General features: G+C 44.6%; 1 long non-coding RNA gene across 1 annotated transcript; it reads left to right on the top strand.

Moving 5' to 3' along the window:
* Positions 1-18,017: 18,017 nt before the first annotated feature.
* LOC143840788 (uncharacterized) lies at positions 18,018-19,931 on the top strand. Its single transcript, XR_013232414.1, has 2 exons — positions 18,018-18,103; positions 19,190-19,931. It is a non-coding gene; the product is annotated as an uncharacterized LOC143840788 (long non-coding RNA).
* The last annotated feature ends 2,330 nt before the right edge of the window (positions 19,932-22,261 follow it).

Below are 22,261 nucleotides of genomic sequence, written 5' to 3'. Positions count from 1 at the left end.
ATGAAGGCCAGGGCCTTTACTCACCCACTACAGAACATTTAGGAGGCCCAGGAGGTGCTCCGATGTGTTGTCTTCCTGGGCTTGTCCTCTAATTCAGGGATCCTCAACCTGAGGTCCTCCAGATGTTCATGGACTACAATTCCCATGAAACCCTGCCAGCATTCGCTGGCAGGGGCTCATGGGAATTGTTGTCCATGAACATCTGGAGGACCACAGGGTGAGTATGGCCACCTTTGGATTTCCACTGTTGTGGATCCACAAAGGGACGGGTGATGGTGTGGGAAATAGCCACGCTGCCGAATCCACCCAACCTCTCATTTAAAACTGAGATTAAAATACGCAATCTCATCCCCTAAAAGAGATGATTAAAAGTTGTTGGCTTGGAGACAGTGTGATTCAGTGGTTAATGTGTTAAATTCTCACTCTGGGGAGCTGAGTGAGGGGAGGGCCAGGCAGGGACATTCTGTTCCACTGAGAGAAGGGACTCGGTGGCACAGAAAATGGAAGGAGAGCATCAATGAGTAGAACATGGCCTCCATAAATGGAAGATAGGGTTACTAGCAAGTGGAGGGCAACAAACAGGAGTCTGGGAGGTGAGGGCAGGGGGGGTGTTGAGCAATGGTGTGGTGTCACTGGGGGAGTATACCCCTAAGTGACATCACTCTGTTCTAGGAATTATTGAAATCATTTCTGGCATTTGAATCATTGGAATTCTTTCTGGCGATTCCTAGAGACGTAACCTCATGGGTTTCCTCTCCAAAACCTGGGGGCTCGCTACAGCAGTGATAAAGCTGTTCTGACTGTGCAGTAATATCAGGGCTCTCACAGCCTCACCTCCCTCAAAGGGTGTCTGTTGTGGGGAGAGGAAAGGGAAGGCGACTGTAAGCCACTTTGAGACTCCTTGGGGTAGAGAAAAGTGGCATATAAGAACCAATTCTTCTTCTTCAGTAATATCAGGGCTTTCTCAGCCTCACCTCCCTCACAGAGTGTCTGTTGTGGGGAGAGGAAAGAGAAGGCGATTGTAAGCCGCTTTGAGACTCCTTGGGGTAGAGAAAAGCAGCATATAAGAACCAACTCTTCTTGTTCAGTAATATCCAGGCTCTCTCAGCCTCACCTCCTTCACAGGGTGTCTGTTGTGGGGAGAGGAAAGGGAGGCAAATGTAAGCTGCTTTGAGACTCCTTCGGGTAGAGAAAAGCAGCATATAAGAACCAATTCTTCTTCTTCAGTAATATCAGGGCTCTCTCAGCCTCACCTCCCTCACAGAGTGTCTGTTGTGGGGAGAGGAAAGAGAAGGCGATTGTAAGCCACTTTGAGACTCCTTGGGGTAGAGAAAAGCGGCATATAAGAACCAACTCTTCTTCTTCAGTAATATCAAGGCTCTCTCAGCCCCACCTCCCTCACAGAGTGTCTGTTGTGGGGAGAGGAAAGGGAGGCAAATGTAAGCTGCTTTGAGACTCCTTCGGGTAGAGAAAAGCAGCATATAAGAACCAACTCTTCTTTTCCTCCTCTGTAGTAAGCTCTCATTCGGGGGGGGGGGGGTCCCCAGGTCCCACATTGTCACTGGCAGCCTTGTCTGGAAATCCTCTCATGCTGCTTCAGAAATTCACCATCACTGTGGTAAAAGCCACAGAGATGGGGAAATCTCTAGAGTGTTGTGATGTCACTTCTGGGTCCAAATCAAAGGTGGCAACACTATTGCTGGTTGTGAGTACGTGACTGAGAATTGTGTTCTGTCTGCTGGCCAGCAGAGCTCATAGGAGTCTATGTCATCCTCTCCCGCAATGTTCAGGTGGCCGGTGCTGCCTCATATGCTGGAATCCTCTCTCTCTCTCTCTCAACAAATAATCCATTATCTAGTGTGCACGCAAGTGCTTTACAGTGTCTCAACGTGAGTTCTCGTTTGCAGTTCTCTGACAAATGCACCAATGCATTGATTCTCAATATCTACTCTATCGCTTTCACGGTTTCAGTTTTAGAGTTGAATTTTTCAAAAAAAAATCTTAGGTATATGGCTGAGCCACTTTGAGACTGTACGAAGAGCACCAAAGAGTCAGCCAGACGAGGATGTCCTCATTCTTGTTTGAAGGAAGGTACTGAATACTGCCTACATGTCCTGTCACTGTTTTAGCAGCTTTTAGAGTGAACAAAAAGCATTAAAGAATGGTCCCTTTAAACCCTGCTTTCTGTTGTGCCCATTTTGCCCTGTTCACTTTGCCCTCAAACTGCTTTAAAAGTTCACGATGGAAGGCCCGGCATGAACGCCTGTTCACAAATCATCATTAAGGTAAAATTCTTGATGAACTTTGCTTCATGGTTCGGGTTGTGCTCATCCCTGTGATAAACCACCAAGAAAATCCAGTGTTACTATGCAGACACAGGCAATAGCAAACTAGCCCAGCTAGTCTCTTGTCTTGAAAACCTGACGGTATTACCATGACAGCACTTTGCACACAAAGTTACACACACACACACATACACACAAACACACTCACTGCAGCTTTCAGTTTCTGAACTGGAACAGATGTTTCCCATAACTCATTCTTGGTCTAGAAGTCTTCATGTCACTGTGGCACAATGGTTATAATTGTGAATGATATTTTCTGGTGGCTGGCAAAACAACAACAACAACAGCAACTCAACTAGATGTGTAGGCTGGGTTATTTTGAACAGGTGGCTCCCATTGTTACTACTGAATATGCCAATTAGGGATATTTATAGATTCAGCCTGACTGAAATGAGAGGTGACTAATCTCTTTTGGCATCTCCAAAGTACAACAGAGGGGAAAGGCCCACTTGGGCTTATTTACAGCAATTTAAAAAGATGTGGCCCATCTTCCAAAGGGCAGAATGAGCATTTCCAATAACCATAATTTTACTTGGGGGTGACTCTGCTGTTTAAGTAGCCAAGTTTCATGGAAGATCTGTAAGTTTTCATGGGTTTCCCCCACCCCCTATTCCAAATATGAAACCTGCTTTCTTACCGATTAAGTAAGGGATTTGAACTGTAGCTGATCTGAAAATCATCTTGTTGAGGAAAGGCAACCAGAAAGAAAGAGGGGAAAAACAGATCCATAAGGGAATGCACAATTAAGTATTGGTACCTGAATGGAGCTCATTAGGAGACACATGCCAAGTTTGGGGAAATGGCATAGGATAGGTCAGGTAACTTTAAAAGATCAAAAAACCTATGTATACCAGGTAATCGCACCCTACAGATATGTATAAAGACAAAAGAAGGCTTTATTTAATAGAATGGAAAATAAACAGAGGTAGACAAACATGTAACAAGAACACTATCAGTCTAGCAGATGGGGAAATAAAGGATTGAGAGGAAAAGTGTCCAGGGAATCGGGTCAAAGGAAGGATAGTTACCAGTTCCTGAAGATGTGGAGACAGAGACGGCATAGAGTCCAGCAGCGTGTCAGGCTCTCTGGATGGATCCAGGGTTCCAGAATTGTAGTACAATGGGAAGGTTCCAGAAGCCTTAAGGGACTAGCTAGCTGGGTGGAGGGAGCCTTCAAATGCAAAGGACTCTGCTGGCCACTGGATCAGCAATAGAATGGAGTGGGGGAAGAATGAATGCAGAGCATTAGGGTCACAGCTGTCAGGTCAGCCCTGTGGCTTTGGTCAAACTGAAAATGGAGTCTGGCCAGGTGTGAGTCCTGGCTGACTAGAGAACCTGGAGTCTGGCTTTGGCATAAGCCTAGAATGATAGTGGATGCTACGGGTCATTGAGCACTGCGTGCCAGTCCAGCAATGATAGGTTCCATCATACATAATAGTATGGGATGAGCAAGAAATATTCAGCTGCTCATTATGCTGCTTAGAGAAATCCTATGCTTTGGAACGTGCAATCAATGCACAATTAAGCCAATTTTGAATCGTAACGTGTATAAATTCTTTATGGCAACAAAATCCACAGCAAGAATAATTCAGGCCAGCAACATACTACTTAGGAGGTCTGTGCTTTAGGATACTTAATTGATGCACAATTTAGCCAATTATGAGTAATACTACGCACAATCCACAAGCACAATACTATGCACATATCCAGTGTTGTGGACTAACATCCTGCTGCATTGCCAGTGGGCAGAAAGGCAGAATACTATAAATACCTTTCAAACGAGGAACAGGTGTTCACATCCTTGGACATGCTTTTGAAGAATCCAGAAATAATCATACAAGATTACGAGGAAAATATGGATATTCTAAAGCTCAAATGGAGACCAATAAGAAGTATTTTTTAAAACAAAAACAAAAAATTAGACTTCTTTGCAATCCATTGCCTGAAAGCATTTATTTCCTGGAAGTCTTTATGTCAGGCTTTCTCAACCAAGTTTTCATGAAACTTGCACTTTCTTTATGGCCCTGGAAGGGTTTCCAGGATGAGTGAGAGTTAAACATTGATCTGGTGATGCTACCATATATGGTCATGTCAAACATCTACCACCTCCCCAAGTGGCCAGTGATGGGCCTGGAGGGGGTGGAGGTTATCTTATTTGTGTACTCCTGTTAATTGAGGATAATGGGTAACTCGGCAGCTGGGCTACTGGACAATAGAAAAATGGTGGCAGAGAGAGTCCTCAAGTCACATTTAACTTCTGGTAACCTCAAAGGGTTTTCCAGGCAAGAAATGAACAGAGTTGGTTTGCCATTGCCTATCTCTGCATAGCAATCCTGGACATCCTTGGTAGTCTCTCATCACAGATGACCCTGTTGGGTTTCTGAGCTCTGATGAAACTGGGCTAACCTGGGCCATCCAGGTCATGGTGTGAGAGCACCTAGATTTGACTATATGCTTATGCTTCTAAGGATGACACAAAGCAATGAGATAAAATTGGGGAGGGGGGAGAATGTATTGTTCTGAAGGTAGACTTGAAAGAGCTTTGAGGGTAGTTCAGCTTCCTTATGCACAGCTCGTGTAAGTTCAGGACACATCTTATTGCTATGTAGCCACATAGCCTGTCTTATTAGAGTAAATTTGATTTTGATCTGGGTCTCAAAGAAGAGGTTATTATCGGGAATAATCCAAACATCCAGTTAATAATTTCTAAAGGTCCGAATGCAAGACTAAAGTTTTGTATCTCGGCTATCTACTATAACAGAATGTTTCAAGGTTTTGCATCTTGCTTGGTAAAAGGGAATATGTTAGATATGTTTATATACGTGCACACACACACACTTATGAAGATGGTTTCAGAAGGGTAGTCATAGTGGTCCCGTTAGGGCTGTTGTTAAACTGTTAAAGCAGCTAAGCTGTACCTGTGCGCTCACTAGTGACATTAAGTGGTCACAGGTGAGGTTGCAATGGAAAAATTCCAAGCACATGTCCTGGGGATTTCAGTCAGTCAGTCAGTCAGTCAGTCAGTAACCTTTTATTGGCATAAAATGTATAAGACATATAAAAATAGGGTTTAAAATTTCAACAAAATAGTAAAATGGGGTTACATAACCAGACAGATCTTAAAATGATTAAATAAACTATAAAAGATAAAATACAAGGTAGGCAGCATATTATAAAAGCATCTTAGTTAAAAGTCTGGCAACTAAAATGGTTATCTCTGGGTCTTTGTCAGAGAGCAGAAATTGCAAGGTCATAGATTTACTTACAGAAGGCTTGTTTCCCAGCAAGGCAACAAAGCTGTCATCCCGACACTGCTCATATAAGGGGCAATCTAACAAAATGTGTGAGACAGAGTCAGGGCAACCAGAACCACACGGACAGAGTCTCACATGGTATGGGATATGGTGGAATCTTCCCTCTAAGACCTTTGAGGGGAAAGCATTCATTCGTGCCAGGAGAAAAGCTCTTCTCAGGGGTGGGACATCAAGGAGATGCAAATATGTAGGCATAATATTTCTCTGCATAATGATGCCAAAGAATGCTGCTGAGCAGACTCGAGGCTGGGTAGGTATGAGTTCCTGCTGCTCATGGTCTTTTTTTAAGCTGGGATCCTTCCCAGCTTCAGAAAGAGAAAGAAAAGTTCTGTGTGCCATGCTGAAGCAAGGAGCAGACTCCAATAAGCTCAGCTCTCGCCATCCAGTGATGTGTGGAAGATAGTCCTGCCTACAGCCTAGCCATAGAGGCTTGCAATGTGCTGATTTGTAACTATGTTTTAAACTTTTGTACTCTGCTGCAATATGGAGACTGAAGCATAAGATTATATATGTTTGTGTGTTTGTGTGTATGTAAATAATCTTTCCAACACTCTCTTTTAAACCCCAAAGCATTGTGTGTCTGGATCTGTGCTTCATTCACAAAGGTAACTTATAACTGCATACTTGCATAATGCTCTTTTACACTGCAGCTCTGTTTCTCTGGAAGGAATTAGGACCAACCCAGGTCCAAAAGTCCCAACAAACAGTTTAACTCTTTCATGACTGAAGGTGCTGACACTTGGCCAAACTGTGGCCAATCTGTGACTCTCTACAATTCCCATGAGCCCCTGCTAGCAGCATGCTACCTGCAGGGGCTCACAGGAATTGCCGTCCATGAACATCTGTGCTATTCCCACAGATTGTATCTTATGAAGGAAGCTTTGACTCTTGAAAACTTATATGCCAACAATCTTGTTTGTTTTTACGGTGTGGTTGGACTTGAATGTAGCTCGTACATATAGATGGAGGCACAGCCCGCTAAAGGAGTTAATTATCTGACTTTGGTGATAAATATACTGCCTGGAAAATTCTGTCAACATGAGAAAATGCACAGAATTTTTGACAAGTTACAGATGTCTTTGGTGCTTGAACGATTTATGCCATTCAGATAATGTTATCAATCAGTCTCAGTAATCAGATACAGTTTCTTATCTGTTCGCTATTCATGTCATCCCAAAGAGTTTTCCTGCAAGCTTTGGTGAGATGGGGAAAGGAGGTTGCTAAGGAAGGCTAGGATGGTAGCTTGACATGACAAAAAGACAGGAGGAGGAGGAGAGCTTCTAAAATCCCTGAATCAAGAAATGGCCTCTGAAAGGGACTGAGATACTGTCAATATCCTTCTATCATAACCAGGTCATGAGCTGAGAGCCAGCATAGTGTGGCGGTTAGGAACAGCAGCCTCTAGTCCAAGGAGCTAGGTTTGATTCTCCACTCCTCCACATGCAGCCAGTTTGGTCATCTTGTACCATTCACAGTTCTCTCAGAACTCTCTCAGCTTCACCTATCTCACAGGGTGCCTGTTGTGGAAAGAAGAAGAAAAGGTGATTGCGAACCCATCTGAAGCCTAGTCTGCACACAATAGATAATGCACTTTCAATGCACTTTAGAAGTAGACTTTCCTGTTCTGCACAGGAACATCCAGCTGCCAAAGCACATTGAAAGTGCATTATCCTATGTGTGCAGACTAGGCCTGGGATACCTGAGTGCTGATGGGTGATAATGGACCAGTTTCAGTTACTCTCAGATCTCTCAGTCTCACTTGATGCCTGTTGGATGGAAAGGGAGGGTATGCAATTGTAAGCTGCTTTAAGACACATGAGGCCTGCTGGGTGATCTTGGACCAGTCACAGTTACTCTCAAAGCTCTCTCAAAGCCTCATCGACCTTGCAGAGTGTGTGTTGCAGGGAGAGGAAGCTTAAGTGATTGCAAGATGCTTTGCGACTTCTTCATGTAGTAAAAAGTAGGTTATAAAAATCCCAGCTCTACTTCTCAGTTACAACGGTGACTTTCAAAAGTGTGTTGTATGTGTCAAACGTACAGAAAACTCACAACAGGCTTCTTAATGAAAGAAAGCTTTATTGAAAAGTACTATACGCTAGGGACTGAAAAGTCAAATCTGACCAGAGTTCAGATTTGCCTCTGCTTATCAATACAATTCTCCCGCCCAAAACTTGACAGTTCCCAAGGGAGGGGAGACAAGAGAAAAGACATATGTGTAAAGAAAACAGGAATTCATTCTCACAACCTTGAGGAGGTGACAACAATCCCGAGAGCCCACAACAAGATAAGGTTAACATAACAAAACTATTCACTTTTATAGCTAGCAAGACTACAGGGCCTGGAGCAAGCAGGCGCCAAGCGATATAAAGCAATATAACTGACATGGAGGAACTCAAGCTAATTTATGACAGAGATTCTACAATCCTGACAGTATGGAGCCATGGGATTCCTAAGCTGCTTATTGGGTGCTACTGGTTGAAAAGATCAAGCAGCAGGTATTTGTGAAAGATTGTTTGGAATCAGCTGCTAATCGACTTCTGCACTGTGAACTTGAAGCCACCTGGAAGAGACTTCAAATTCTAAATAAGTAAACCTTTTTGAAGATAGTTTCTTTACTGGAGAATTGCAAGTACTTAACACTTCAGAGACATAGTTAGAACTGATTCACAAAGCTAAATAAACAATACAGGAACTTCTCCCTCCCTCGGAAACTCGAACCAGGCACAGTTCAGAGGAGTCAAAGCAAATTTGGGCTTCAAGGGATGGCATGATGTGAGGAAATACAGGGCATTAAGGTGGGGTGGGTGAGGAATGGGAAGGATGGTAAGCATAAAATACAATGGCAGGAAATTAACCTTGGGGTGTCAAGCTAAAGCATTTGGGGACATCATGGCACAAAGGCCGGGCTAGCTAAACACTCTAACATCCAGCAAATTATAATCATGGCAGAAATACATTCTGCACCTTAGAATGTGCTTCTCAGTCCTCACCAAACCATAAACGGGTAATATGGCACAGCAAATGATCAAAAGAGCTCATTGAAGGTGAAAGTCTGAAAATGTTTGATTTACTGTGACCATTTCCATACTGGGAACTTCATTGCCCCGGCTCCTATATGGGAGCACAAATCCAGGGTGAATGAGGTGCACTGGGCCAAATGTTACCCCATGCAGGAGCAAGAAGAGGCAGGCAACCTGCCCAGACTCAAACTCTAGGCTGCACCCCGGCATGAAGCCTCCAGTGTTGAAATGGTCTGTGATAAGAAAGTTGAGGCATAACTCCATATATTAGTGTCCACTGGGACAACTGATGATAAAATCTCTACCTGATTTCTGAAACTTAGGTGTCATTTTCATGAACACGTTTGTTCTTGAGCTTTTTTGCTTACTGCTATTCTGAATGTGGAAATTAGTGAGCAACTCCATCTTTGTGCCTCTGCCAAAAGACCAGCATATGGGGGGGGGGCATTAGGCCAACCAAGACACCTTTATGGAACCCATCACTGTTTGTATCCCTGTTCCCTCAGCCTCTCCTGCCCAGGATTCTGGTCTGAAAGCTATTCCTATCCAGAGCTTTGTGCAGGAGTTTTGGCTTGGTCACCTATACGAAGGAATAGCTGGTATATGGCACTGGTCAAACCACACCTGGAGTACTGTGTGCAGTTCTGGAGGCCTCACTTCAAGAAGGACGTCGATAAAATTGAAAGGGTACAGAGGAGAGCGACGAAGATGATCTGGGGCCAAGGGACCAAGCCCTGTGAAGATAGGTTGAGGGACTTGGGAATGTTCAGCCTGGAGAAAAGGAAGTTGAGAGGGGACATGATAGCCCTGTTTAAGTATTTGAAAGGTTGTCACTTGGAGGAGGGCAGGATGCTGTTCTTGTTGGCTGCAGAGGAAAGGACGCACAGTAATGGGTTTAAACTACAATGATATAGGCTAGATATCAGGAAAAAAAATTCAGTCAGAGTAGTTCAGCCGTGGAATAGGCTGCCTAAGGAGGTGGTGAGCTCCCCCTCACTGGCAGTCTTCAAGCAAAGGTTGGATACACACTTTTCTTGGATGCTTTAGGATGCTCTGGGCTGATCCTGCATTGAGCAGGGGGTTGGACTAGATGGCCTGTATGGCCCCTTCCAACTCTATAATTCTATGAACGCAGGATCAGCCCTAAGCATCCTAAAGCATCCAAGAAAAGTGATGACAAGGTCCTGCCGCTTGGATATTTTCTCAAGCTGCTCACAAAGTGCAGCATCCACATCTTCTCATTGGTCAGGCAGTTGGTAGCAGACACCAACCACCACACTGTTTGTTTTCCCCTCACTTATTTTCACCCAGATGCTTTCCACTGTAGCTATACTCTCCTTTTAATCTGGCGACCTGGGTTTGATTCCGCACACCCCCACATGCAACAAGCTGGGTGACCTTGGGTTCGCCCCAGCACTGATAAAGCTGTTGTGACCGAGCAGGAATATCAGGGCTCTCTCAGCCTCACCTCCCTCACAAGGTGTCTGTTGTGGGGAGAGGAAAGGGAAGGCAAATGTAAGCCACTTTGAGACTCCTTTGGGTAGAGAAAAGTGGCATATAATAACAGCCTGTCTTAGTGAGTTGCCCTGGTGTAGAATTGAAGTGGGGTGGGGGGAAGGAGATCCTGATCCAGTGGGTTGTCCCGGTATAGAAGTGGGGTGAAGAAGGGTGGGTTAAGCCCTCCCAAGCAGCGCTTGAGGCAGGCATCCCTGGACCTCTGTGGGGCACAAGGCCACAGTTCCCCCTCCCAAGCAGCCCTTTTCTCCAGGGGCACTGATCTGGAGATGTCTGGAGATAAGCTGTCATAGCAAAAGTCCCCCTCCAAACAACCATTTTACCCTGGATAGCTGATCTCTATAGTATACAGATCAACTCCATGAGGTCTCCAGGCTGTACCTGGAGGTTGATGACACTTGGGTTAGGATTGTTCCTTGAACTTTGGTGGTGGAGTCTCAAGAGTCCGTGGGGGGATGGAGAAGGAGTAAAGGCTGCCAACCAGCTCCTGGGACCCAGCACGGCTTCTGCCCCCACCTAGAGGTTGGCAACCCAGCTGGCTGCACATGGAAGAGGAGTGGGGGATCAAGCTGGGCTCTTGAGATTAGAATCTCCTACTATTTAATCACCCCTAACACACTGGATCTCAAGATCCAGTGGAGAACGGAGCGGGGGGAGGGTCAGCACCCAGGAAAGCCACAAGGCAAACGTGTGCTGGCGCCTCTTGAATTCCTGTGTAGAATGGGCTTTGCCCCTTGTGTGCATTATAATTATGGTAGCTAGAAAGGATATAAAGGTAAAGGTATCCCCTGTGCAAGCACCGGGTCATGTCTGACCCTTGGGGTGACACCCTCCAGCATTTTCATGGCAGACTCAATACGGGGTGGTTTGCCAGTGCCTTCCCCAGTCATTACCGTTTACCCCCCAGCAGCAAGCTGGGTACTCATTTTACCAACCTCAGAAGGATGGAAGGCTGAGTCAACCTTGAGCTGGCTGCTGGGATCAAACTCCCAACCTCATGGTTAGAGCTTCAGACTGCATGTCTGCTGCCTTAACACTCTGCGCCACAAGAGGCTCCTAAGAAAGAATATGCTATGTTTTAATTAGCACTTCAACACCCGATCATCACTGAAATCTTTTATCACAAGGTAACATATCCCTTCATTTAAGTTTGCAGTTGCTGGGTAATTAAGCTACTGTCCTGGGCCAATGACAAGTGGAGAAGAGAGCATGAGGAATAATTCATCTTTATTAGCCTTGGATCAGGGAAACAAATGGCAGCTATGACATCTTGACAAAAGGATGCCTAACAAATGAATGCCTTTCACACATGACAGTACACTTTCTGTGTTCCCCTTTCCCTTCAGCCCCCACCAAAACAGTCCAAAATTAAATAGCCATGGCTCATATGAACAAACTGATGTGGCTGCACAAAACGAGGTGCAAATTGGGGTTAGAGTTAAGGTTAGTTGTTTACCACATGTTCTTTATCTGTGTTCCCTCTGTTGTGTTCCTAAGGTGATTCGGTCTTTCCTATTGGAGTCAAAATCTCATCCGTAAGTCTCATCTGTAAACACATGTATAAGTATCTTGCAGACAGCTATATCCTAGTGCTTTGTGAACATACAGTGCTATCAACACAGCAAACATTTATCCTGGGCCCTGATCCTGTGATTTCTCATAAATCTGCTTTTTTTCACTTTCTCAATGTCCTTTGGGGCCACATGCCACCTAGAAAACATTGTCAACCAATTTTCTTTTATGATCTGGCTCACTGCAAACTCACCTTTTCCCATCATCATTCCCACTGTTGCCTAGACACCTGTTCTTTAATGTTTTGCATCTACTTAATCATACATTTTTTTCACATATTCACATTCTGTTTCTAACTGATGGCTTCATCGTAAAAGCTCCTTTTTGTTTTATAGCCAGCTGTTCGAAATCAGTCACATCTCCTAAGACTAGTCTGAAAAGGATGGGGGTCAGGACTGCTTCTACATAGCAGCTCTGTAGAGGAGGAAGAGGAAGAAGAGGGAAACGTGTTTTTTATATGTTGCTTTTCTCAATCAAAAGAAGTCTCAAAGCAGCTAACAATCCCCTTTCCTCTCCCCACAACAGACACCCTGTGAGGTTGGTGAGACTGAGAGAGCCCTGATATTACTGCTCGGTCAGAACAGTGAGCCCAAGGTCACCCAGCTAGCTGCACTTGGGGGAGCAGGGAATCAAACCCGGCTTGCCAGACTAGAAGTTGGCACTCCTAACCACTACACCAAGCTGGCTCTAGAGGACAATTATGCCCTGACCTGAATAACCCAGGATAGATGGATCTCATCATATCTTGGAAGCTAAGCAGGAACAATCCTGGGTAGTATTTGGATGGGAGACCAGCAAAGAAGTTGAGGGTTACTATGCAGATGCAGACAGTGGCAAACTACTTCTGCCCACCTGTTGCCTTGACAACCCTCTAGGGTCTCCCGAAGTTGGCTGTGACTTGATAGCTATGCTCACAGAGCACTAGGATATAGTTGATTGCAAGATACTTACTCATGTGTTTATGGATGAGATTTTCACTCCACTATGAAAGACCGAAACACCTTGGGAAGATGAGTAATGACTGAGGGAACACAGAGGAAGAACTGTGTTCCCTCAGTCACAATCTGAGGGAAATGAAGACATTTTACATACTCAGATTAACCAGCAGCACCTTGAAACATTTGACATTTGACTTTTCTAAATGCCAGTAGCCAAAAGACCCATGTTCTGTACAATGAATGCTATGTATGTTCCTAAAAAAATTGGATTGGTAGGCCATCATACTGGAAGTGGTGAGGCCCAGATTTCAGCCACCACTCAGTCATGACGTTTACTGGGTGACCTTGGAAAAATCACCCTCACCTACTCCAATAGGGAGGAAAGGCAGCATGGTATACCCCGATCTCATCAGATCACATTACCTAAGCAGATTTGATACACGGAATGGAGTCAGAACCATTCAGGAAGACTCAGAAGAAGACAACAAGCAACAATCTCTACTTCTCACTTGTCTTGAAATCCTCTTGCTGGGGTCACCATCCGTTCGTTGAGACTCAATCACACTTTACATACCGTATCTTGAAAGGAGAGAGGTCACGCTGGGCCCCATGGGGCTGGTGGGCAGCTTGTACTCATTCTTCAACCCAACCCCTAGACTCTTGGGGCTCCACCTCCAAACTTCAAGGAACATTCCTAACTCAGGGATCACCAACCTCAAGGTGTGGCCTGGACATGGAATTGGAGTTGATCTACAGACTATAGAATTCAGCTTCCAAGGGGAAAATGGCTATTTTGGAGGTGGAATTTTGCTATGACAGTTCATCTTCAGACAGCTCATCTCCTGGGGGGAAAAAGAGCTGCTTTGTGCCCCACAGAGGTCCAGGAATGCCAGCCTCCAGGGGCTGCTTGGGACGGGCTTTCTCCAACCCAACCCACCTCTATACCAGGGCAACTGACAGGGGTTGGATCTACTTCCCACCACCCCACTGCACTTCTACACCAAGGCAAGTCACTGTGGCAGGCTGTTCTCCCCCCTCCTCCCAACCTCTACCCCAGGACAGCTCATTGGTCCCCATATCCATCCATCCCTCTATCCAGGGCCAAGCCACTCACTGGGGTAGGCTCCTTTTCCACTGCTGATGCTTCTCCTCTCCCTCCCTCCATGCCAAGACTACTCACTGGGGCCAGCTCTTCTTCTGCTGGTGCTTCTCCTCTTCCTCCCTCCCTCCATGCCAGGGCTACTCACTAGGGCCATCTCTTCTCCTTCTTCTTCTGCTGCTGCTTCTCCTCTCCCTCCCTCCCTCCACACTTGAGCTACTCACTGTGACCGGCTCCATTTCCACACAGCAGGAAATTGGGGGTGAAGTCTTGACTCCTTATCACCCCTTCCTGGCTGAGGGCTCCCTCCCCATGCAGCTCAGCTAAAGGGGAGTGCTATTACTGGCTGAGGGCCAATCATGTAGTATGTGACCTGTTGTTTCCAAGTATATATATGGCTTACTAATGATTACTGATGATATCAACTGATAGTTGCTTAATATATTTTTATAATTAATTAAATAACTCCCACCCATTCAGGATACCCTTCCAGGGCCTTCAAAGAGTCAAGGGTTACACAAAACTCTGGCTGAGAAAGCCTGGTCTATACTGTATAAAATAGAGATCTAAAACTGGAGAACTGAACACACACTTTTAACAATCAGAAAAATAACATGGAAATAAAACATTTGTTCATCCTTTCCAGACCTAACCAGACCTAACCAATGATGATGCCGAGGTAAATGATATTTTGTAATTGCTAATGACCCCAACAACCGCAAGAACAAGAGCACTACAATGAAACAATTTGAAGTTATATTGTGCAATTTACAGCCACAAAATACTCCACTTTGGGGAGATTTACAGCTGTGTTTATATAAATCCTCCTAATTATGCCATGACATTCCTTGTCATTTCAAGCTAATCCTGTTGGTATCCATACTGAGGTTAAAACGCAAAAAGAAAAGAAAAGACATGTAAAATCAAGAAGATCCATCAGCACTTGAGGACTTCAGAATGCACATTGAAGGTTTTTCCTTACAATCCAAGGGTGAAGAGAAAGGATTATTTCACTTACTTCCCCCCACCTTTTGCGAGATTCTTGGGCTCTTTGCTTTAAGACAATCACTTCTATGACCTTAAACTCAACCTAAGAGAGACAAATCAGTCAGTCCTTGACACTTCCCATAAAGGCCATCTGGATACTCTGGATTTGTAACAGGTGTTTCTGGGGCTTGGGGCCTTTTTCTTGGCCCAGATTCCACATAATGATGGGTGACTCCGTCTCTGTGTGCAATTGGGCATTGCATTAATTGAAGAGATCGTCAGAGGCCAAGAATGGTAATTAGTCAGCTGGTCATGCAGAAAAGAGCACCATGGCTTGATGCCACGATGCTGAAGGCACAGATGGGTTCAGCATTCCACTCTTTATCTCTGTGGTCCCCTGCTCGTCTGTGGCAGACCAAGCAAACAGTCCATTTTCATCTAGGGTCTCTTAGTCTGGAAATCAACAATATAAATTTCAGGTCTCCCCGAGGGAAAGAAGTGCCAGGCTTTCAATGCTGGGGAAAAACTGTATTGGCACTAAACAAAGAATGTCAGTCTTTCTAACAAAGTAAAACCTATGTGTATATGCTTGCATTTTGTTGATTTTTTTTGTGTTTTTGTGCATATAAAATCACAACTTTGTAAAATAAGACAGAGAAATATATGTATTTAAAACTGCAAATGATTATTCATGTTAATTGTCAAAAACATGTGTTATGCTTTGGCCATGCATTGCCTGCATTTCTTGACCTGCTTTGCCATGGGCTGTTTTAAAGTTATAATCATATTTTATACTTTTGCCTTGTATTGCTTGGATTGCCTTGCCATGGGCTGTTTCCTGTCCTATCTGCATATCATTGATTACATAGGTGTGAATATAGCTAGCCAATCCTGGGGTTTTATGGAGAGGCTCTCTGTTTGAAGCAGTGAGAATGACTATTTTCCCCACCATCTTTGGGACTTCGAAAGCACCTGCATGTGTCTTGGCCATTTGGTTACCAAAGTGCCTTTGCACCAAAACCTTTTGTGGAGGATAGTTAAGGAGGCTGTGGAGGCAAGATCTTTAGTTTTAGCAATGACCTGGTGATTATGAGTTTGTTATTCCTTCAATAAAGAGATTTCCCTCCCCCCACCCCCAAATAAGTGCTTTTTGGGTGTAAGTGGCAGAACCTCACATTAATGTTAAGTAACCCCATATGCACTGGTGGAAATTCAAGTGAGGGTAAAGTATATTTAACAGGGTCAAGCTAGACATGATTTTTACCATCCTTTTTCCATGGGAGACTGACAACCATACACTGGCTGCCAGTCCCCATGGAGAACTCCTTTTAAAAGTGCCTTGAACCTGATTCTAATCAGGGTCATGCTGTGCAGAGGAGGTCCCTGCCTTCCCCTGTACTGGTTTCCCATCCCATAGCAGCACCTGGGTCCATTCTGCACACACTGGATAATGCACTCCAATGTGCTTTTTTGGCTGGATTTTCCTGTGCAGAACAGAAAAATCTACCATGAAAGTGCATTGAAAGTGCATTATCTAGCATGTGCAGAGTGGGCCCAGGTGTCTTATTTCCCCACATAGGCAGTCAGGCTTCTAAGTGCAGCTGTCTGATGGAACAAATAATGTCCCCCACTATTTCTGCAGCATAGGAGAATGATATGGAGAAGCAGGAGTATTCCTCATAGAGGATCACATAAATGAACATACCATCAAAGGCAAACAGACTAACAACTAGACTTCTGGTTTAATAGAAAGCTTTATTGCTAGCAGCTCTGAACACTCCGATGTTTGTGGTCAATTCTGATTGATACATGGAAAGCAAGCAGTTATCAATGTTTCCTTCCTGCCCAGATGCCCCCCCCCTTTCCCAGGGTAGAATTATCCCCCTCTCACAGGTGCCATCCTGGGCTTCCTGACAGATCGTCACTATCCCGTCTGTCCTTGGGTGACAGGTGCCCTCCCTTCCAGATAACAAAGCACAGAGCAACATTTGCAAGAAGGAAACACAGCATGAAAAGATACACAAAGCAGTGCTAAATAGTTCAGGGTTATAAAAAGGTTATAAAAGGTTCTTCAAACAACACACATCAAGCTAACATGGAGTCTCTTAGGTCAATCACAAATCATGGCAGAGATCAGAGGGGCTGATCCAGACACATACCTGCAAAAGGAGGTTCCTCCACCAGGCATTTGCTTGAGGCCAACCAACCCAACAACATCTGCTGGTCCCCCCTGACACCCCCATTACACAACTAAATATGACCTACCTAAGGGTTCTGTTCAAGTTGCTATCTTTGTTGAACAATGTTCTGTTGAAATATCCTAGTTGATAAGCTATGTTATGCTATGTTATGTTATTATTGTTATATTTGCTCTGATGGTCCATGAAATTACCGCATGTTTTATATACACCACCCAGAGCTGCATGGAAGGGCGGTATAAAAATACAAATAAATAAATAAATAAACAAACAAATAAATAAATAAAATGTGCTTTGTAAACATTGACATTAGCCAAACTCTCTCTCTCTCTCTCTCTCTCTCTCTCTCTCTCTCTCTCTCTCTCTCTCTCTCTCTCTCTCTCTCATATGCTTGTTAGCAGCCTGAGTTGTGTCCTCTCACCTCTAGAATCCAGGTACAAGATGACCTGCATCATCTCAATGTTTGAAATAGTTTGATTAACGATTTCTCGACTGGTAGCCAGCAGTTAGGATATAAGAAGCTTAATTTTAGCTATACGTCTTTTCTCAAAGTCTGGCTTAATTTCTCTGTGTATGTGTGCATTCAAGACCCAGAGGATGGAAGCTTAGCCTGTTATTCCTGTAAACTTCATTATTTATTAAAATATCCTTGTAAGCAAACCTAGATCTTGCAGATCATTTTCTTGGAATTTCTGAGCTCCTGACAGCCACAAACAGTCTAGGATCACTATCCAGAACCAGGCAATGGCAATCCCCCTGTGAACAGCTTTTGCCTTGAAAATTCCTTGATAGGCCACCCTAGTCTATGGCAGCTTCATGGCATTTTGCACAGACACACATTTTTCAAATGTAGAAATGAGCTTCATATCACATGGCTACCATATGAGCAACAAAGAAATTTTAAGTACCAGTGGGTAGTCTCACCTTTAGTCCTTGTCATCTAGCAACTTCACCGCCACTCAAAGCTCACCTGGGATACCATCCTCCTTCATTATTGAGTCATGGGTGTTTCCTCTGTATAAAATGACATCACAAGTTGACAATTCAACATCACATCTTCAGTCCAAGTAAGCCAAGGTAATCAGAAACAGAGCTGACTGAGGAATAGCACACAGGTAACTGATACTTTATTACCAGTAGGGTATAGAGGTCAAGAGAGGTGGGTTTGATTCCTCACTCCTCTATATGAAACCTGTTGGATGATTTTTGGGCCCGTCACCATTCTTTCAGAACTCTTCTCAGCCCAGCCCAGCCCAGCCCCTATCACACAAGGTGACTATTTGGAGGAGAGAAAGGGAAGGTGATTGTCACTTTGAAACTCCTTAGGGTAGAGAAATATAAAAACCAACTCATCTTTAAAACTGTGCCAGGGATGCTAATCAGGTAGGAAATGAATGTAAAAGAGAAAGGGGGAGGGAAGAAGGCCTCAGTCCTGCAACGCATACTCTATCTTATTTTTAAGACAGTTCTGGTTGAAGTTCCAGTCCTAAACAGAGTTTGCATTACGCAGCACTCAATAAACATACAGAATGGCTTTGTAAATATTGACAGTAGCCAAACATTCCAGAACCAGAAATAGCAAGTCCAAAAAAGTTATTTATATTTAAGCAGTTTTATTACTCTCCATTCCAAAATGTGTTAGAAACCTTGTACCTAGGGTTACTGACCTCCAGATGGTCTGGTGATCCTCTAGAAATACAATTGCCCTCCAGATCTCAAATGAGATCCCTTGAAGGCTGCTTTGGAAGGTGCATCCTTCTGAGATCCCCTTCTACTCCCCTTCTTCTTCAGGTTCCACCTACAAATTTTCAGGTATTTTCCAACCTAAGGAGAGATTGGTTTTATACCCTGTTTTTTTTCTACCCAAGAGGTATCAAAAGTGGCTTACAATCACCTATGTAGCTATGGGCCTGTTTGCATGTGTTTCTGGTCCTGCAAGCTGTCATGCTGCCATGGAACAATGCTCCCTGCTTCAGTAAAAATGTATAGGATTTTCTAAATCACATGATGAGAAAAGATGTATAGCTAAATATATATATTTCAGCATGATGTGAACAATAAGACTCACGTGACTGAATAAAATCCATTCTCTATGACGGTGAAATGCTGTTGTCTAAGGATGAAAAATGCCTAACCGGAAGTAGCACTTACCCTTTATGCTTAACCATCTTGCCAGAAACAGTTTAAACCTATTCTTCCAGGGTGAGTACCATACCTTTCAGGGAGACAAAACAAAACAGGGTTATCTGGGAAGAAAACAGAAGATTCCACATGGAGAACAGAATTCTCCGTGAAAAGAACAATAGCTTTCAGGGGCCAAGCGATAATCGCTGGAAGGAAAATGAGATCCTCAATAAATGGAATGCATTGGAAACAAGAAAAGCTCTTGTGGGACAGGAGAAGGCTCTCCCAAAACAGAACAAAATTTTCTGGGAAGAGTTGAAATCTCTACAGGAGCAGAAAGCAGCTTTTAAAAAGGAAGAGAAGGCTCTTCAGGAGGAACTCACAGCTTTATGGGAGGAGAACAAGGTCTTTCAGGAACAGATGAATGCCCTCCATGAGAACAGCATTACCCTTCTTGAAGAGGAAAAGTATCTCCAGATGGAGAGAAGAGCGCTGCAGGAAGAAGAAGTGGCTCTCCTGAAAGAGAACAAGGCTCTCAAAGAAGAAAGGAAAGCTCTTGAAAAGGAAGAGGAAGCTCTGATGGAAGAGAATGAAGTTCTCCAAGAGTGGAAGAAGTTACTCCTAGGTAGCAAGGGTTCCCTGAAAGAGAGGAAGGTTGCCAAGATCTGAAAATACATGCATTGAGACAAGGAAATGGAATTCCGATTGGTTGTGCTACTGACCCTTACCAAGACTTGAGCATTAGCATGCATTATGGTCACTTGGTGTCCACAGTGTTGATTTCAGGATACTAATAAACCCCTCTGTAGATGCAAAGCACATGGCTTTGGAGAACTTATTCATTTATGCCACATTTTCCAATTTTGCTACATTTAATTTTGAGATCAGAAAAAATAATCTGTAACCGCTCCACAGGAGCAGTAGAAATAAAGCAGTAAGGACATTGTGGATGGAGAAAGGTGCGGTGCGAGTCCCGGATAAAAACTCGATGGGACCAATCAGGAGCCGCAAAGCAGCTCCCGATTGGCCCCTCCGAGTGTCAGTCTAGGGCCAAGGGGCCAGTCAGGAACCGCACAGTGCGCGGCTCCTCATTGGCCTTTTGGCCCGTTCAAGATTTCCCGGGGCCTGGCACAGGAGGGGGAGGGGACTGGGGCCAGGGGAGAAGGTTTTGCGACAGGAAAAGGAGCAGGGGCCTGGGGTGGGAGGGGGAGAAGGCTTCATGGCGGGGAAAGGAGCAGCGGCCTGCTCCTTTCCCCACTGCGAAGCCAGGGCCTCAGCCGGGAGGGGGGTGGGGGAGAAGGCTTCACCACAGGGAGTGGGGCAGGGACCCTCGGGAGGAAGGCATGTGGGGGTAGCAGCATGAATGGTGCTGGAAGGAGGGCTGCAAGGGGGCCGGGGCCATCAGAGGGACTGTTAGTGCCCATTGTATTTTACCATACAATGGGCTTTAAATCTAGTCTCCCATAATGGACCATATTTTTTCTCACACACCAAAATTAGATTGATTTTCTGTTGCTATGTTTCTACTTGTGCATTTCTTTCCCTTGGTAACAGTGTGATTCGAAGCAGAATTAGCGGATGTGACTCACCCCTGGCCGCCATTGTTGAAGTGGGTGGCAGCAGGAAGCCCACGATGAGTGCAGGGCATAGGAGGTGGGGGGCATGAGTACCTATATAGACATCACGTACACCTGCCTTGGCATCTTTTGCATCCTGGCAGCCGGACGGCTTCCCTCCCACCCTCTATGTATTTTGGGTTATGTTTTACAAGTTCTTGTTGAGTTTTGTTTATTCATCGCAGTTGGTTTAGGCATGGCATGAACTTGTTGACAGGGAGTCCAGTTTGTGCACTGGACTCCCTGCAGGTTGGGTGGTCCCCTTAAGGAGACCAGCAAGTATACGAGCACAGCCTACCCCGCTGGGAGGCCAAGGGCTCATAGCCAAGTGACCTACGAGGCACCACCAGGCCTGGTGGGCCCCAATAGAGTTGCTTCCCAGTGAGGGATTCTTGATGTGGAGGACCTGCTTTTCCAGCTGGGATGGAGTGGGTCCCAAGGCATCCAAGGACCTTCAGGTTAAACAGCCAGATGGCTGAGCATCAGGTTTCATGCCATGTGGGGCCAACCCTTTGGAGGATGGCATTATTATAAACTGCTGCGACTATATTTATCCCAGAAAGCTAGTTGGGTCTTCATTGGCAGAACTGCCACACTGCTAATCAATTACATCCTTCTAAACCCATGGAAGAATGGGTTTAGGAGGGTGTAACTGTTTAGGATTCCAGTGTTATTCTTTTTGCCGATACTATTAATGCTAAATCAATAGTTTGTCACATCTTAACTATGCTCAGGTATATAAGCTTATATTTATTCATTTATTTTATTGTTTCCCTAGGTTAGAGTTTATGGCATATTGCAGCATAAAAAAAAAAGCCAGCATGATATAGTGGGTAAGACTAGCTGTTTGTAATCTGGAGAACCAGATGTGATTCCCCACTCCACATGCAATCAACTGGGTGACCTTCGGCTAGTCAGGTCTCTTTTCCCTCTGTTTTTCTTCTTTCTTCATTTCTGACTGAGCAGCCCCTTTATCTATTTTATTCTAATTTGAAAGTTTAAGGATGTCCTACCCTATCAAGTTATTATATTTTGATGTTGGCTCAGTCCAAGAAGTTGAGGGAAACTCACCTCCTTAACTTCTGAAAATGGCACATAAGTAACCTTTGAATGTTCAAAAATAAAATATTTTATTCAACATAGAAGAGGAAAGGTCAGGTAAAATTGGGGTAAAATGTCTGAGGTGAATCACTAAACATAATAAATTTGAAGTTGTGTGCAGACAACTCGCTCCCTACCTGATTGTGCTTCCGTGGGGATGTGCCAATAGGGAGAGAGCACTCTGCCAATGAGGGCCAGTCATGGGACTTATTTGTCCTTTTCTTCCCCTTCTTCCTGCTGCTTGCTGGGTGAGAGAGATGAGCGTCTCTGAAAGCCCCTGCGGCTGGTAAATTTCCCCATCCTCAGCATTTTCCCACCCTCCATCTCCCCCAGGCAAGGGAAGGAGACCAGCTGCTTCCTTTGCCTCCTGTGCTGGTCATGGGTTTCAGCTTTCTGCTGGAAGGAAGCACAACATAGAATGCAATGGATGTT

The sequence above is a fragment of the Paroedura picta genome, chromosome 6, assembly GCF_049243985.1.
Source record: "Paroedura picta isolate Pp20150507F chromosome 6, Ppicta_v3.0, whole genome shotgun sequence".
Lineage (NCBI taxonomy): Eukaryota > Metazoa > Chordata > Lepidosauria > Squamata > Gekkonidae > Paroedura > Paroedura picta.
The sequence above is the reverse complement of the archived record's forward strand: the minus strand, read 5'-3'. Positions and strand labels throughout refer to the sequence as shown.